The sequence below is a fragment of the Tamandua tetradactyla genome, chromosome 14 (genome assembly GCF_023851605.1).
Source record: "Tamandua tetradactyla isolate mTamTet1 chromosome 14, mTamTet1.pri, whole genome shotgun sequence".
In the NCBI taxonomy this organism is placed as follows: Eukaryota; Metazoa; Chordata; class Mammalia; order Pilosa; family Myrmecophagidae; genus Tamandua; species Tamandua tetradactyla.
In genome coordinates this window covers 43,157,767-43,169,301 of record NC_135340.1, presented here as the reverse complement: position 1 = coordinate 43,169,301, position 11,535 = coordinate 43,157,767, and the positions used below count along the sequence as shown (strand labels likewise).

The 11,535-nt window shown below is 34.8% G+C and overlaps 1 pseudogene; it reads right to left on the bottom strand.

The window, feature by feature from the left end:
* Positions 1 to 303: 303 nt before the first annotated feature.
* On the bottom strand, positions 304 to 1,233 carry LOC143655032 (olfactory receptor 4K17-like; annotated as a pseudogene).
* Positions 1,234 to 11,535: the final 10,302 nt, after the last annotated feature.

Genomic DNA, 11,535 nt, shown 5'->3' with positions numbered 1-11,535 from the left:
GATTCTCTTTACTTTCTCTTTAAACCAATGTCACCTTCATAACTATAAAAATCATATTTTTACCAACTGTGCTGAAGAAGAAGCAATTCTTTGCTTGATTATCACAACTCAGACACATCATTTTACATCGCCAAAAACAATGGTCAATTTATTTTATGTTAGTTTGACATCCTTAGGGCTGATTTTTATGACCTGACTGTATTCTTCTTGACTTGCTCAACATGGATCAAATAATTGTACTTGAGAGAGAAACCTTGAAAACAGGTAGAAACAATATGTTTTTATATAGAATGTATTTCAAATCTATGTAACTTGTTTAGAACCCACAAAAACCCTCCAGTGTTTCTTCATGGCTGTCTTCATTTATCTGTTTCTCAGAGTGTAGATAACTGGATTCAAGATGGGAGTGACGATGGTGTAAAATACAGCAAGGAACTTATCCACAGAGTGGTTGCTGTAGGGCCAGATATAAATGATGATGCATCGACCAAAGAAGAGAATCACTACTGTAATGTGAGCAGTCAAGGTAGATTGGGCTTTCGACTGCCCAGTAGAAGAATGGTTCTTAACGGTAATGAGGATAAGGCTGTAGGAGATAAGCAAAATTGTGAAACAGCTCAGGGATATCATTCCACTGTTGGCAATGATGTCTATCTGTACATAGTAAGTATCTATACAGGCGAGCTTAGTAACCAGAGGAAGGTCACAGAAAATGCTGTCTACCACATTGGAACCACAGAATGGCAGGCTTACAAAAAAAGGTATCTGAAGTTCTGCATGAAGTAAACCTAAGAGCCATGAGGACACTACCAGTAAAACACACACCTTCTTGTTCATGATGGTCATGTAGTGTAGGGGCTTTCAAATGGCCACACACCTGTCACATGCCATGGAGGCCAATAGTACCATTTCAACCCCACCCAATAAGTGAAGGAGAAAAATCTGAGTAAAGTATCCAGCAAAGGAAATGCTCTTATGCTTTTTAACCAAGTTCACAGTCATTTTAGGGGTGGCAAAGAAGCAACGGTCATATCCACAAAGGAGAGGTTCCCAAGGAGAAAGTACATGTGTGTGTTCAGGTTTGATGTAGAATACACTGTGACAACAATGAGAAGGTTCCCCAAAACGTAACTACAAAGAGAAGAGTGGATAGAGAAGAAACTGAATATGCTGTGAATTCGTGAGTCCTAGAAAAATGAATTCTGATACTTGAGACTGATTGACTTTCTCCATGGACTCTATTCTATGGTTTATGCTTGAATCACCTGTAAAGAAAAACAAGAAAGCAATAATACCATGGGAATTTTCAAGCCTTTAATTTATTTTGTTTTGAACTGAACTTCAGCATTCTCATTTGATTTTGAAATTTAATGTCATCCCCTGTTTTCTCTAAGAGGGAGGAGATGAAGTTAGACCTTGCACTTTGGAGAACTCTAACCCTAACTGATGTGTAAAAATCTAAATATATAGCTTATTTCTCCTAAGCAATCTATGAACCCAAAGCTTATCCTTCACCTTCATAGGAGTAAGGAAACCCTCTAATCTTCAGGAGGTATGTTTTTGTGGCAGGTGGAATCCTATGGTCTGAAACTCTTAGAGATCAATGGAAATTTGCACAATTTCTTTAGTGTTCAAAATTTGAATGAATCTAGAAGGTACAGTCTTCCCAAAAGTAAGTTAAGAAGTTCTGTTTTAGTTCAAATTTAGCCTCAGAATTTTGAAGGGACTATGACTCAGCAGATTTGGAACAGTGAGTAAACTGAGATTTTAAGTGCACCAGATTGTTATATTTTCCCTCCACAACTCCCACCAATCCCATAAGTGGGGTTCTGATTTGGACATTCCTGGAAAGACTCTGTAGTGGACACTTTTTCACTCTGGTGACTACTCCCCCCCATTGCCCTCTGTAGCTGAAACCCAATTATAAGGCTCTGAAGTTGCAAAAGCAGCTTATGGTTAAAGAGCAGGGTTGACTGTTCAGAGTCTCTGAGCAGCCCTATCATTTTCGAACCAAGGCCACATATTGTGGAATGAGAATGAAAGGTGTAAATATAAACAATATTACCTGCAATATTTAAATGTCTTTCTTCCTGCTTTCTTCCTATGCCACATCCCAACCCAAATAATAAAACTGTATACGTTGAGTGACCAGATTTTCCAAATCATTCATTGACCATTTTCCTCACTAGATCCCCATTCACATACATGCAAACCATCAGCACTGACCTGGAGTCGAGCAAGGGTAGCACCCATTCTAGAAGCCTCAGGCTGGAGAAAGCGCTCTATTTACTTAACTCAGCCAAAAGGTAGACCATTGTGGTCCTATAGAGAGAATGATGCAGTGTGTTTGTGTGTGTATTTGTATGATCTATTACTGAACACTCAACCTGAGTAACAAATAGGAGATCAATTACTCACAAAGGCAAGAATAAATAATCTATGCATTAAGATGTGAGAAGCAGAAGCATGGTGGTTGGAAAGAACACTGAACTAAAGATGGAAAACTGAGACTGAGAACTGACTCTACCTTGAAAGGCTGTTTCATCTTTGCTTCTGGGCCTCAGTTTCTCCAGGAGAAAAACAAGATGATTGAACTCCATTTCCTAGTTCCTTTCAAAGCCCCAAATCTAATGAGTTTATTATTCAATCCCCATTTCAGGTTTTTATTGCTTATTAACTAATTTAATTTTAACTTTGAATTAACATACAAGTATAAGATACAGATAAAGTTTATGTGTCACATTTTGTCTAAAATTCCTTTGTGAAAAACTGTTTACCTCCTTTCTTAAGTAGTGTTTCCTTCTTGACCGTGACATTTTCTTTATCCTAGATGCATACCATACCTTTTCAAACTTAATTTCCTACTGCACATTTTTGCTCCCTAATGCTAAAATTGCTTGGTCATTTATTTGTGTTCATCTATTTGATAAATAAAACACAGTTCTATGTATTCCCATCTTGTAAACATATGTAATATACACACTCATCAGAAATGGATAATAACGTGTAAGATAATGGAAAAAATAGCAACTACTAACAAAGAGATCTTGTTCATTCAGTTATTGGTAAGTAGCAAATAAAGAAATTCTAATTTAAAATACACTTTTCTGTGCTTCCCATGTTACCTTAGAAAGTTTATTCTCAGATTTATATCTTTGGAATAAGAGAATATTCAGCAGAAATCTCAAAATGAAGAATATTAAAACAGAGTCCTTGAGTTTGTTTTGTATTCCTTAATTGCATTTTGTTCTAAGTCATTACAATCTGTATAATTTTGTAAATAATTTGCTCATAAGAATCAATGGATGTTTTTAAACAATTACTGCTTTGGTTAAAGGTATAATAACATGGGACCTCAGAATAACTTGAGAGTGGCTCGTTCATGAAGATTAATTTCAAAAGGGTTCTTATTAACCCTAAACTGTTTCATTCACAAAAATCAAATATAATTTTTTGCCAACTCAAAAAACAAACTTATTATTGGTATTTTATAATGAAATGTTACTTAAAGATTGTGACAGGTGTATAAATAAAATTCCATGGAGAGCAAATGGAATAAGATATGAATATGCTTTATGAGCTTGAAATCTTATACAAATAAGACTAAGATTATTATTTACTATATTTGACATGAGTGCCTTCTATATGTGTAGGCTAAATCTTGTTTTATGCATTGAAGGCAGGAAAGTCATTGAATAGTAAATGTGAAAACAGTATCATCAGAAGATTTCAATGGAAGATGGCTTCTGGGATCTTGAGGGCAGTTTTACTGACACAGGAGGACCAGGGATGGGTGGTAGAGGGATACAGTTTTGTTTGGAACTTAAGCAAATAAGAATAAATCCCAGGAGCCTGAGTCACAGATGGTGGGTCATAGGCAGGGTGGCTGTGGAAATAAGAAATTGATGTATGTGGTGCATTTGAAGAAGTAGGTTACGTCACCACAATAATCTAGAGTCTGCAGCTATAAGGAATGCCACATGCATTTATCTATTACAACATCACAGCAGGCTTTAGGACATGCAGAGCTGCTCCTATGATATAAGGTTTGTTTGATTACTCAGAAAAATAGTCATTTTTTAATTAATATTAATATCTTCTAGTACATGAAAGGCTGAGAAGGTCAGGGGGAATCAAACATCTTGCTTTCATTTCCAAAGTGGAGAGGCTGCAACCACTAGCTACTGTAAATTCTAGCTACGGTTAGGTGTTCTGCATTTTTATCTGTACTCATAATTTCTTTACTCCTGGCTAACATATAGTGTAATTCCCCAGTTTAATATTCTAAGGATTAAAGCATTTCTTTAACATGGGTGAAAAAGGAGTGTGCTGAGAATACAAAGCTGCAGGTTAACAAGTGATAGGAGAAATGAGAAGCTGACATAACATAATTCTAACAGTAGTAATACATGAATTCCCATTGTCCAAGGAAACAGAAGTAGATTTGTTGTAAAGAATCATTCAAACTGTTGATACTATGACATTTCTTTACACTGTGGTGTTATTCAAAGAGGAAGTGTGTGTGGGTTATTAAATCTAACACTAATTAGCACAGCAGCCTAACAGAGGAAATATAGCTTGTACTTCATAAATGATTGATAAGCAAATAAAAAATATAGATGTCAAGTGCCCACCCATATGGACTACCGGAGTTCAGAGAAGGAAAGGGAGGTGTTCATGGATGAGATCATCTTCTTGCAAATTAGTTTTCCTAATTTGGAAGGAAATAAAATTCCATTTATTAGCATGAATATCAATTACCAAAAATTTGACAAAGATTTATACTGTCTTAGGACTTCTGTTCAAAGATCCACTATAATAGAGTTATAATACTTTGTCTCAACTATTTACTTGCCTCTGGATCAATGCACTTAAATACTTCTTCCATTTTCTTGCCATTTCTTCCTTGGCTTCAATTCTGGTACCCTACATGAATGATGTGAACCCCCATCTTACAATTGTCAGACATAGTCATTCTCACTTTTCAACACATCTCATTAAAGCATTAATGCAAGATCAGTTATCAATGAGGATAGTCAAATTTGTGGAAGTCTCCAAATATGACTAGCCAATGTACCTTACATCACTGCTTTCATTCTCTTGCATAATTCCCCTCTCTTTGAATTTGGACTGGCCTATTTACTTGCCCTTGACCCATGGAATGTTATGGAAGTAATGTTGTTTGACTTTTAAACTATAGTCAGAAAATTTCTGAAGTTTCTTCTTGACTTCTTAGAATATTTCCTCTTGGGCCATTCCATGTGGAACTCAACCACCATCTTGTGTGATACCCACATACCTAGAGAAGCCACATATAGGGGCTATGCTCAGCATTCCCATCTGAACCCCTAGAAGAGTAGACAACATTATTTCCCCCATGTAAGCCACCTTGGAAATCTAGCTCAGTCAAGCCCTAGGATGACTCTGGATTTCAATCTATCATGTGCCTGCAACTGCCATATAAGCCCAAATAAATCACCTATCTGAACCTAATCAACATTTTACAGAACTGAGAAGTAATATTAATGTTTTAAATTGCTAAGCTTTGTACTAACTTTTTAGAAAGCAGTAAATAATTGGACCAATTTCTCTGGGAAAAAACTTGTAAATGAATTATTTCTCTGCATATGCCCCATAGTCACTTAATTCAACTTACTTACTGCTGCTGTTCAAACCTTCTCCCCATGGCTGGTAGCCCTAGAGGTTCCAGCACCCCCACTATGACTGTGGAGCAAAGCAGCTTCCCTTCTGAAGAAGGAATGATTAGTCCAGTCAACTAGTATATGCATTACAACAAAAAAGTATCTGTTGCAACCTTAAAATGTATTTCATAAGCCATTTCAGAAAATCATACAAGTTGTTTGCCCCCTAATTATCATGTGGTCAATACAATTATGGCTTATTATTTTAATTTCTATTCCATATAGAAAATCTCTGCATATCCAACTGTTTATGACTCATTCTATTAGATTGAATTTATTCAGGAGCTTCTCATCACTTTTGACACTTTGGGCTGGATAGTTCTTTACTGAAGGAGGCTGCCCTGTTTCTGGTGGGAGATTTAGAAGCATCTGGCTCCTACCTATTACATGATATTAGCACTTCTTCAATCGTGTCAACCAAAAATATATACATATTGCCAAATATCCCCTGGTAGGCAAAGTGACCTGTGCTAGAAAATCATAGCCTTATCCTTTTGACTTGTCTTAGTTATTCTATTTCTTTTTATATTGGTTGCATTTCCATGAATATAGCCTGTATCTTTAATGAATTCTTATGACATGGAAGATTATTCTCTCTATTGTTTCATATATATGACCTTTTGCTTACCAGTTTCAGAATACATGAGAGAGAATCTAGGAATGGCGAGGACTACTGGAAAACGTGGTATTGGACAGGAATCACAGCCTTCTCAGAGCACCAAGAGGTACTCTGCACGCAGATCCAAAACTTTGGCCTGGGGTGTCTGTTTGTAAAATTCTAAGGTTATGGCTTCATTTGATCAAGGAGACTTCAGGCACTTCAAGCTGTGATTCTTTTTGTTGAATTATATCTCTTCTTTGGAAAGTAATTTCTGCTGCATTTGTCTTTAGAATCACAATCAAAGCTCAAGGGTGACATAGGAACTGTTTACCTAGATGAAAACAAGGTTGTTCCTAATTCATTCTGTTAAAAAAACAAATTCGAGGTAGTACAGGTAAGTTAAAAATAAATATTATCAGTTAAAAAGTAAATTTAGAAAAAAGTTGTAGGTATTAGGAAATTATTTAAAAGAAGTTAGGAAATTCAGAAAATATGGACATATCTGACAAAGTATTTTTAAAAAGTCTAAACAATATCATAACATAGTAAAATGGCATAACTTGAGAGTAAAAAGTATAAGGCATTTCAAAATATATGGAAAGGGCAGTGCAGCAGTGGCTCAGTGGTAGAATTCTTGCCTGCCATGCTGGAGACCCGGGTTCGATTCCCAGAGCCTGCCCATGCCCCCCTATATATAAAAAAATTATTTAATATATGTAATAGATATATTTGATATATATTTACATATATATAATTTATATATATATACATAATGTTAACCATTAAAATTCACAGTATCAATGAATCTTCTTAACTGTTTCTTTTTTAAGGGAACCATCCAAAATTAAAAATATATATATATATATAAATGAATAGTTATTTCACAGAACAGGAATTTTAAATAACAGATAAACCAAGGGGGAGGAATGTATAATCTCATTAATAGTAAGAAAAATGTGAAATGAAATAACCAGGATATAATGTTTCCCACCCATCTGAAAGCAAAATATTGAAAAAAAGTTAACACTCATCACTGATGTGGTATGATGAAATGAGTACTCGTACTATAACTAATTTTACTCTTGAAATAGGTTTGTTACTAGCCATTAAAATGAAAAACACCTGCTCTCTAGAAATGACTACTTGCTGGTAGTCTATTATATGGGCATGTGAATATAACAGCATGAAAATAACAGCATATATATGTCTGCAAACACTGCTTTCACCCTGTTTGGGGGCTATAAAGGATTGGGAGGAGCAAAGGTAAATGCTCATCTCTAAGAGAGTAGAAGAACACAGCTTGTTACATTTGTAACGTGGGATTTTGTATAGCATGTTTTAAAGTAAATCAGAAAATGATCTATTGACCTTGAAGAACACTCATGATATAATGTTAATTGAGAAAAAGTGGCTTCTAACATATACACATGGTGTTATTGTATTCCCTGTGCTTGCATGATAATTAAAATACTCTATATCAGGCTGTTCACATTAATTTTGGGGTGGCTGAATGTAGCATAAAGGAAAAGGAATGGTATTGGAAAGCAAAGTAGGGAAATAACAGAAAGAAAATGAAAAATTATTTAAGAAGTAGAAAACTAACCATGTTTATGGATAAAGAATAAAAGCACATTTTTGAAAAAAAAGTAAATTCTTTGATACTCATATATCATTACTTCCAATTCTTTACTGAATTCTAAAAGTTTCCTATAATGTCTTCAATAAATTATATAAATGTTGGGGAAAATGTACTTATTTCCAAAAATTTATTTTACATACTCGTAATAAATAAGCTTGTATATTATGAAATGTGAGGCACCTCAGTTCATACCGGACATATTTCTTGCCCTGATGTATTTTAACCTTTGGTGGGGAGCCCAGTACTAACTCAAGAACTTAAACCAAGGTACTCCATAAAACATTCTATGATTATACAAGATGATGATGGTGAGATAAACAGAATGGAGAGATTAATTAGACCAGAGACATCTGTGAAGACCTTATGTAAAATCTGAGAGTTGATACTCACAGATTTTTATTTTTAGTAAAACTCTCCACTGCCAAAGTAAAAATGCTTGTACATTTATTTAATATTTGGTCTTTCTTGGGCATAAGAATGGTATTATGCCATGAGGCTTTTACTCTTACTCAAAAATTGTATTCTAATCTGTACTATATTTTACCATTTGCTACGACTAACTGCACCATTAGTTGCTTTGACTGTGAGACATTTAACATTGTTCTGTATTTTGTTGTACCAGAGTACCATCGTACAACAGTTGCCAAGAGCATTTTTGCATAAAAGAAGTTACATAGTTTTTGTTTCATCATGTTACAGGATTCATATTTTCATCCATGAACTTGGAAGCTTTTATACATCTGTATATTTTCTGAAATACTTTGAAGTAGAAAGAACACACTAATTGAATTAGAATATTTCCTCTCAGTTTTCCCATATTTTTCACACCATAAGAACAAATTCACTTTCTCTTTTCTGCTGGCATTTGTGAATCTTCAGAAAAAATGGTTTGCAAATCTTCTCTAGGGAAAGTATTTATTTCAGGTTCTAAGATTTCTTTATATGGCTCTCTGTTCTTCCCTTACTTTATGTTGCTGACTCCCTCCTCCTGGAACCTGTCTAACCCTCTCCCAGTTATTTTAATTGTTGGGCACGGTGGTGTCCTCTCCTTTGGAGTCTCTGGATGGCTAGTGTGTTGACCTTGTATTAAGACTTCATTTGTCTTACTTTAGGATGCTGGTGTTTTCCTGGTTTCTGACTTTGGTGCCACCCCATGGCTCTGAACACACTTCTTTCTGCTCAGATTAGTTATGACTAAGCATCACTGTCTCTCTTCTGCTCATTTGACTTTGAATGTGTTTTAATCCTTTGAAAACTCTGGTGTGACAGAAACTATATTACTTGTTAAAAAAGGAACTTTCCTGATTAAATGGCTTTCCTAAATTTTTGAAGCAAGGACACTGACTATACTACCAGATTATTGTAAAGGTAGATAACCTTTAACTGCTTAAGCCCTGATGGCTAAGTTCTATACTAGATTAAAAATAACACTAGCAAAATAAAAAATAGCATGCAGGAACTATGATTTTATATCTTAATTTCACTGCCAGGCTTTAAGACTCTTTAATCGATTTCCTCACTAGGATTCCCCCTTCCTACTACCCCAAACGAGTAAGTCAGTTTTTACTCCCTTTTTCCTATTTTTTCCCTCAGTCCTTTTGATAAATGACCAAATCCAGACGTTCCCTGACTTGACCTAAAACAGTATTTCTGTTATTTTTTGTACAAAACAATTTGCAGTGAAAGAAAACATACATTGAGTTGGTGCTCCTCAAAACTGGACAGAAACATCTTATAGAGCTATGAATCAGATCAGACAATAAAGGAAAGCCTTGTACAGAGAAGCACAGGAAATTACAGGTAGAGCCATTGGAGTAAACATGAACCCAAGTGATCATATTTCTGAGGTTTATGCAGTTTTAAATATAAGATATTCTGTATTATTATTTTTATTATTCTATTATTTGTCTAGCACAGACTTGTTTTTCTAGCCCTTTTTTTATTCTATCCAGGCTGTTATCAACAGTTCTTACATGAGCAATTCTGACACTTAAAATTTCTCTCCTGGATCTTGTTGACGTCTACTCAACAACAAGTAGATGAAAAAAATAAACATGGGTTCTTATTTGGACATAAAGATGCTTAAATTTACTGAAATTAGCATGGGTTATTGAGCATTGGAATTATTTTCCATGCTTTGAATTTAGAAGAAACCCAATTCTCCTTACAACAGCCAAAAGGATGTTTTTTGTGAGATTATCTCCCTGTTAAGAAATGCATACACTCAAATCAATGAATAATTCTCTGGCTTTTAATATTCCTTTTATTCATTTTCTAGGCCTAAATAACATAACAGGAGACTTTTCTAACAAACTGGGTCACAGCTAATTCTTCTCTCCTTGGTTCTCCATAGTGTTGTAATGTACTTATTTGTAAATATTTTTGTCTTTCTTCAAAGACTGATTTTTTAAAATTTATTCATCGTTGCTTTCTTAACACAAAGCACAAAACATGGCATATAAGAAAAAGTCAAAATTCTCTTCTCATAATCGTACACAGAATTATTTATTGATTTTCTGCTATTAATTTCTGACATAGTATATTAAGCTTGAGATGTGACACATTTATGTTCCACTATTTTGTATATTATATAATAGGAAAATGCATTGGTTTTATTATATTCCAAATGTCTCTTTTCCTTACCAGTTTCAGAAGCAGTGACAGGCAATGAGTTCATGTGAGAAAATATCTCAAAGGAGAGGAGCCCTCTGATTTCAATATGCCATAAGAAGGAACAGGTCACACATTTATATAAATTTATATAAAATCCAATCCAGGAACTTCCTAATATAGTGTCTGTTAGTTTTAGGTAGGGTCCAATTAGTAATGGGAAACATTGTGAATCCTTAATAGGTGATTCTAATGGGAATTCTTTCAGCTACAGGACTGATGCTTCAAGGCTACAAAGTATCTTGTGGCAGTTTGGTTTGTAAATACCTATGAGAATTTGGATAATACACATGAGGTTAGATTGACTAGGGTTATTGGAGAGATTTTTAGAGCCGGTGGCTTGCTTTCTTCTCTCTTGTTGTTTATTGATTGTGGAACCACTATATTTTTGGTTATTGCCTGTACAAGAATGTAATTAAAGTTAATAAAGAGGCATATGAAGATAAAAAGTGATGCTGGCGAGGGCCCTTAAGAGTAACTTCTGATGTGATAAATGTCCCCTATATCACAAGGTATTCCAAAGTAGCTTAGCATCATGGCGGGTCATATTGGGAATAGGGAACATACAGGCAGTGCTATAGAGAGACAGACAAGACCTCAGAAGGGATATGAGGTAGAAAAGAGGGGATTTTAGGAGGAAAGTCATGTGTGAATTTGGAGTTTAATAATAATATTGCCATTAAATGCCAAGTCACTTCTTTGATGTTCCATGCAGTTATTAGTTCTATTCAGGTGCTCATCAGTTGATTTCACATATACTAAAGCATGCAATTTTTTAAATATCCACTATATGTCAGATTGTAGGCTAATCATAGTAGATTCAAATATAAAATCATGCTCCTAGCTTGCTATAAGCTTAAAATCTATTGATAAAAATTATTCAATCTATAGAGAGCTTTTTTATATACCAGGTGTTGGGTTAA